The sequence below is a fragment of the Crocuta crocuta genome, unplaced genomic scaffold, assembly GCF_008692635.1.
Source record: "Crocuta crocuta isolate KB4526 unplaced genomic scaffold, BGI_CrCroc_1.0 scaffold48, whole genome shotgun sequence".
NCBI classification, from domain to species: Eukaryota; Metazoa; Chordata; class Mammalia; order Carnivora; family Hyaenidae; genus Crocuta; species Crocuta crocuta.
The window spans coordinates 7,442,537-7,449,679 of record NW_027533089.1 but is presented as its reverse complement, the minus strand read 5'-3'; the positions used below and the strand labels follow the sequence as shown (position 1 = coordinate 7,449,679).

At 44.9% G+C, this 7,143-nt stretch overlaps 1 long non-coding RNA gene across 1 annotated transcript; it reads right to left on the bottom strand.

Annotated features, from left to right (window-relative positions):
- Window positions 1-934: 934 nt before the first annotated feature.
- LOC144216686 (uncharacterized) lies at window positions 935-5,152 on the bottom strand. Its single transcript, XR_013330717.1, has 2 exons — window positions 5,000-5,152; window positions 935-3,124 (listed from the first exon to the last, which is right to left on the bottom strand). It is a non-coding gene; the product is annotated as an uncharacterized LOC144216686 (long non-coding RNA).
- Between the last annotated feature and the right edge of the window lie 1,991 nt (window positions 5,153-7,143).

Here is a 7,143-nt window from a genome sequence, read left to right as displayed (position 1 = left end):
ATGTTCTCTAAATATTAAATTTTTAGTGATTTATGGAAACAGATGGAGATGTGATCCATATATTCTTGTTTGGATAAATTGGTGTTAAGACTTCAGTTTTGGCCATCACTGCCCAGCACTGCTTTTCTCCCTAATTAAAACTTAGGCATCAGTCAAGAATTAGATGAACAATATTTTAACTTGTAGAACTGCAGATACTGGCTGATCTTGACTTCGGTAAAGTCTTGCCAGCTTTTACCATTTTCCAAGGACAGATGATGCCAAATGAAAGTTAGTTAACCATTTAAATTGTTTAACAGTACTGCTTTAAGGAGTTCAATGAGAAAAACAATGAATTCCTGATTGTCTCAAATGCCTGGAAAATAGCCCCTTCTTCTTCCCTTCCGCTGTCCCTCCCCTCCTTTCATTCCTTTTTTCCACAGACATTTGTTAAGTACCTAGTCAATGCCAAACATATGCCCTATGCACTGGTGATACATGTTATCAGGAATGTTTGGGGCACTGGGGGGGGATGTAAGAGGGCAGAGCAAGGGGCTTTTCTTTGGTCTTGGGGAGTCCTAAGAGATTTATGATGTCACTAAGGAAGTGACATTTAAACCGGGTCTTAAGGGAACCTAGGTGAGAGGCTGGGGTGAGTGACCTGACAGGTTGTGTGCAAGGAAGAGCAGTCCAGGATAAAGGACGGCGTATGTGGCCTCTGAGGTCAGGGGAAGCTCAGGCGTGTCCAAAGAGTGGCCATGGCATGGAGATGGCGAGCGGACCAGGTGGTCGGAGGTGCCCCGTCCTGCAGCCCTCTGCTCAGGTGTTGTGCAGGCCTAGAGGATCTCAGGGGCACTGGGGAGTCACACACGACAGTGAAGCCACCAGCATGCTGCTCTTCAGGGTTGGACCTGCTGCCGTGTGAAGAATAAATTAGGGGACAGGCAGGAGAAAATTAGGGGACCAGACAGGAGGTTCTTTAATTGCAGAGGGTGAGAGGTACCTGGATAAGGAGGGCAGTGGTGGAGGTGGATAAAAAGTGGGTGACGGTATACAAACCCCAGCTGGGCCCTGTGATCGCTCAGGTGGGTGGGTGGGTGAGGCCGAGCGGCTGCCCAGGACAACTCTAGCCTTTGTCCTGTGTCCTGTTTTTGGACTCGAACGAGCACAGTGGACATCTCTTTCATCGTCTTGTGTCTTACCCGCCTTCCTCTTTGTGGAAGTAAGGAGTGGGGTGCCTTGGAGTTCCCTCTCTGTCCTGGCCACCTTCCTTGCTCTGACAGCAAGGGGGACAGATGCCATCGCGGCCCATCTTCTGGAATTTCATGCCATCGCTGGCCAGCTTCCTTGGCATCGGCTCCTCTGTCACTGTCTTTCTCCTGTACCAGCCTTTCCTCTCTAGGTCCCCTTCTTCAGCCTGGAGGCGTCTGTTACTTAGCTCCTTAATTTGGGTCATTTCAGTTCTAAATCTTCCAAGAGTCATACATGCCTCTTTGAGCCCTTGTCTTGAGTCGGGCCCTGAGATTTCTTTCCTTCTCTTTCTCTGTGTCCTCCCCACAGGGACACATCTTGCTTCCAAAAGGAGCGTATGCCTGTGTCCCACATCAGGCTACAGCCACGCCTTTCTCTGCAGAGTCGGGTGCAGGATACTCTTGTCAATCAAGGCATTTAGAAATACGCATTTTTGAGGTATCCCCGTAAGGAATCATCTTGTAAAATGGATCCTTCAGTCCCAGTCATTGGATGTCCCACTCTGCCCTGCCTCTTCCTCTGCCTTGAGCGTGAAGGCTCTGCTCTGTGCTGTGCCGTGTGGAAGAACAGTTCATGGTCTGTGTCCACAAGAGGCTGAGGGGCTAGTGCTGGCCTCGGTGGGGCAGCCCCTCCATGCTCTGCACCACTGCATCGGTCAGCCTGGCCCAACGTCAGATGCATCAGGACGGACACTGTCGCTGGCAGCCCCTGGTGGCATGGTTGCCAGCTTGGTGTCGGCAAAGAATAAAGATGGTGACAGAATGAGAAGGGAGGAAAATAGTGGCTAGCAGACTTTAGGGCACATGTGAGACACCCGCAGGGAAGTCCCAGAACTATCTGGGAGGACTTTGAGGAGTAAGTAAGAGTGGTGGGGGCTAAGTCAGAGAGATACCATTTGCTGACTGATACCACCCAGTTGTACCATCCGGCTGATTGGTGACTCCAGGAAACATAGTTTGTGGAAGAATAGTAAGCTCAGATTACCTTATGCTCTGAAGACTTGCACCTCTTCAGGGTGGTGCTCTGCAAATGGGATTCTGCGTTAGGTGTGGAATCTGACTCAGTAGAGCTGGTGGTAGTTGGGGTCAGGGTGCTGCAACTCTGCATCTGACGAGCTGCCAGAGGAGACCACTGCTGCTGGCCCCGGTAGCAAGGGGGCCCTTTGAGTAGCAGGGCTCTCTAAGTTAAGCATATAAATTGTGTGTAGGGAGACTTGGTGGAAATCTTTGATTAGAAGCCTGGGATAGCAGAAACTTCAAGAGATTGTTTTCCAATTTGTAGTGCTGTAGGATACCAGAAGCATTTCGCTTTGGAGTCAGTCTGGTCTGAACTTCAGCTCTGGCATTCAGTACTGGGTGACCTTTGTGAGTTATCTAACCTTGTATGGTCTTGGTCCCATCATCTGTAAACTAGAAACCTCATAATAGTGCTTATCTCATAGGGGTTTTGGTTATATTACTCAGTTGGAAGAATCTGGGTTAAATAAAGTGAAACTAGTACCTTTACTCCAAGACTTAGCAGAGCCTTTAATTTGCAAAAGTGATGCTCCAAGAAAGAGATATGAGTGGCATTTCCCAAACTGATTTGACCATTGAACTTCTGATTTTCTTGGAGCCTTTGGTGGGCCTCTGGAATCCCTCTTTTAGGAGAATCGATCTGGTGGCAGACAGAAAGATGAGTTCCTTTGGGAAAGACTGTGGCTGGGGAATTCTCCAGGACTTGAGTCTGGAAAGAAGGGGTGCAGCAGAATGTCCAGGTGTCGAGCCACTGAGGCAGTGGGTGGGATAGAGAGGAAGGAGTGGCCAGAAAAAAACCTCTGAGGTTGAACCAGGCTGGAGACTTGCTAGAAATGAGGGTTAGGGGGAAGGAGAAGTCATGTAAGATTCTTTCCCACCTAGAGAGAAACAGAAGGCCAGGGGAGAGTGCCATGTGTTTAATTTTCCATCCTGATTTAAATTCTGCTGCTTCTTGCCCACAAACTAACAGCATGCCTCTTGAATCTCTAGGGCATTTTACAGTAAAGCCACATATTTTCTGAAGCTGGGTCAAGATTGAGCATATGAAATTCCTCAAGTGTGAAATTCTACTTAACCCCATTAATGCTTGTAACCCTGAGTAGGTATTGTTTATAATTCACTTCTAGTTAACCAGTGGGTATTTACATTTGCCAAATCTTTGCAGTTCCATCTCAAACTAGTTTATTTTAGGGGAGGAAATTTGCCTGCCTGTCAAAAAGCTGAGAAGAACCAGCCTCCCCTCCTACTCTGTGGTTTGCACATTTGGCTGTAATGTGTGTGTGTGTGTGTGTGTGTGTGTGTAACCGTCCTCTTGAATTTCATAATACTTAGGATAGTCAAACCTTCTTTGATAAGCGCCTCTATGGTTTACCAGAGGTTTTGACATAATGATCTCATTTTATTCTGACAAACCATGAAATGGGTATTATTTAGCCTATCTGTTATTTTCCCTTATAAGGGGAAGGAAAGTGGAGATGGTATACAGTTTCATAGGCCGATCTATAGATACTTTCCTTCCCCTGGGAATTTTCTACAGCTTTTATATAGAGCTTTCATACATGGTTGGTACTGAAAATACTAAAGCAATTATTTGAATTACAAGGCTAAACCCATTTATGTGTAAGTGCAGTTACTGAACATGCTCACAGTGCAAAGAGCCTGGTTGAAATGCAGCTGGAATCACATTAGCTCCCTCATTCCTACTCCCCAATCAAACTTGATACCGTAGTCCCACTTAAACACACCCCCACCACACATGCAAATGCACTCTGGTAATAAAGTCCCATGAGTCGGCATTCACTTTGGGTTTAAAAGTTTTGTAATGGCCTTTGGCTTTCTCTAAAGTAATTACTCTAGTTAATATTTTAGAATCACTTGATAAAAGTCCAAGATATAAATCTTTTTTGAGTGGCCATTCAAGAGCCCTCCAGGATGAATGGGAAGCTCTACGTTTTCTGCAGATGGAGAACTCTGTGTTGGCCACCACCTAGATTTTAATTAGTGAAAGTCTCTCTCATCACACTTCACAGCACCGATTTAGAAATCAAGCTTTCACATTCTCTTCAGCATTTATTAGTAAAAGCCACTGCTTGCGGCACATGTATTTTACTTTGTGTTGAGTCCTCTGAACTCTCCTGTGAGGCTAGGATTTGTGCCCCATTTTCAGATGAAGAAACTGACCTGGAGAGACTAAGCACAGAGGAGGAGTGCATTTCCACCGACCCCACAGCCTGCATCTCCCACTAGCTTGTTGGGCCGACAAATGCTGTTTGAGATTTTGTCTAGAGAGTTTAGGTTACCTCAGAAATATTGCAAAACATCCGATTTAACTTTCACGCTTTATAGTCTGTCTTCTTTTTGTCTTATACAAAAGGGAAAGAGGAAAAAAAAATGAAGGGATGAATTATTGTTGATAATTTAACCTTTTCATTTTAACGAGGAACTCGGCTGTGGCTTTTGATCTGTAAACGTAGTGGACACATATGCTCATATAAGAGCCAGGATGTGGAATCGAAAGGGACCATACCAGTTGGGGGTTTAGGCAAGTGCTCCCGTGTCTTCTAGAGATTCCCCTTGAGGCTGGCGAGCCCATCCCCCACTTTTCATTGGGCCTCTGACACTTACAGTGTTCCCTTCTCAGGAGAAGGGATGTGTCTGCCTCACCCGGAAGTCTCTCCCTCATCTCTAGGTTGGGGCCAATACCGAGTGTCTCATAAGTGACTAAAATCCTGCTTTGCCCAGGACTGTCTTACTTTTAATGCTGAACGTCCCATGTGTCTGGAAACTCCTCGATCCAAGGCAAACCAGGGTGATTGGTCATCCCCTTGCCCCAGAGGGCCCCCAACACTGCAGTGCAATGGTGGGCCAGAACTCCCCGTGGGACCAGGCTGAAGCTGATCTCTAGGCAAGACTCATCCCTATAAAAGAGGTCACAGAACTCCCTCACCCTTAAGCCATGTGAGGTCACAATGAGAATGGCCATCTATGAACCAGGAAGTGGCCAGATATTGAATCTGCTGGTGCCTGGACTTCCTGGCATCCAGACATGTGAGATATAAATCTCTCCGGGTGCCTGGATGGCTTAGTCCGTTAAGCATCCAGCTTGAGCTCAGGTTGTGATCTTACAGATTGTAAGTTCGAGCCCCGTGTCGGGCTCTGTGCTGACAGCTCAGAGCCTGGAGCCTGCTTCAGATTCTATGTCTCTCCCTGTCTCTGCCCATCTCCTGCTCACATTCTGTCTTTGTCTCTCAAAAATAAACTTTAAAAAAATTTTTTAAAAAATGTCAGTTGTTTGTAAGCCCCCAGTTTATGACATTTTTGTTATAGCAGCCCAAACAAGAGAAGACATATGTCAAACCAGTAGCATTTTTATTTGAATTCTTCTCTGCTGATGCTCTGGTGTGAAGAGAAAACTGGATGTATGTGTCTATATATTTTCAAACCTGGCTCAGCTTTATAAGAATGTAATCAAACCACAGTTTATGTTGAGGAGTGTTTCTGAGTCTCAGAACGTAATGTAAAGTCTCCACACGTATGTGAGGGTGTGGCATGTGTCTGCGGATGCATTCACACAGTGAGGCTTCTTTGGCCTCCATGTTCTGAATATGAGAGGGGTGATTCTCAGCTCCCGAGAACAAAGTGCCTGTAGACTAACACCACGGCTGGGAATCAGATGCGTCCGCGTTCGAACTCAGCCCCTGGCCCTGCTGCATGATCTCAAGCTGTAGGATCTTGAGGAGGCTGCTTAACATTTTGGACCCTGTTGTCTCATCTGTATAGTGGAACTGAACTTAGTGTTCGGGTTTGTTGTGAGGAATAAATACACTAACACACTGTGCCTTATTGATAGTGAGTACTCCATGCATTGCTATTATGATTTTTCTCACGGTATGCTAGTTGGCTTCATTAGTTTTAGCCCAGTTTTTGAGTATTTTACATAGATAACCTTAGCAAGCACACCACTGCTCTTTCCATCTTGTACTTGCATAGGGCCTTTGTTTCTCAGCAGGCTTTAAATGAGGTATCTCATCTGAAGTTTATAGCCACTCTGTGAGGTCAGCAGAAAGGCATTTTAATCCCCTTGGTCTAGGCTATAGGGGTGAGTCTGAAGTCCATGCCTCCCACTCACTCGTGTCGCTTCCTGACATAACATGGGCTTGTCTAAAACAGGGGATATTTCTTTTTCATCTGAGGACAATGTGTACAGCAATTTCTCAGGTTTTTCAGAACCTTCTGAACCCAGATTAATCCACACTATTCCTCTGAAAGGAACAAAGGCAAAAAATACATGCTCTCTTGTTCATAAGAATTGCCAGGGTTCTTTTTTTTTTTTTTTTTTTTTAATTAAATGAGGATGGATACCTTCAGTCATCCACCCTCTTTTTAATTTCCTATGTTCAATTTGATTAAGATGTGTTTCTTGAAGATATGTGCTATCTGGTTCTTGTTGTATAAAAAGTTTAATATCTTTCCCCTTTTTATTGGGCTAGTAAGGCATTTGACATTAAAAATAATAGCTTTGAATTTTCCTGTTGCTGTCTGCATTCAGTAGGGGGAATATTAAGAATAGATGGGAAAATTCATTTAGTTCTTTCTCTGAAGGGTCCTTTCAAAACATTATACTTAACATGATCTACTCTGTAATCCACAAATGCATAGAATAAATAAAATAGAATGATAACATAAGTTCCTTAGTGTCTAATCCAGGAAATGAATGTCTGTTAAAGAAATACGGCTAGCAATCTTTTAGAAAGTCACTGAAAACTTATTTCTTCCCTTTATGTTTAGCTGAAGTGAGCATGTGAATTTATTTTCAAGGAGGGGAACTGCAAGAGACCTTAAGAAAACCACATTCTGTTTTACAGTTTAAACCTGCCAAGTTAGTACAACCTCTGAG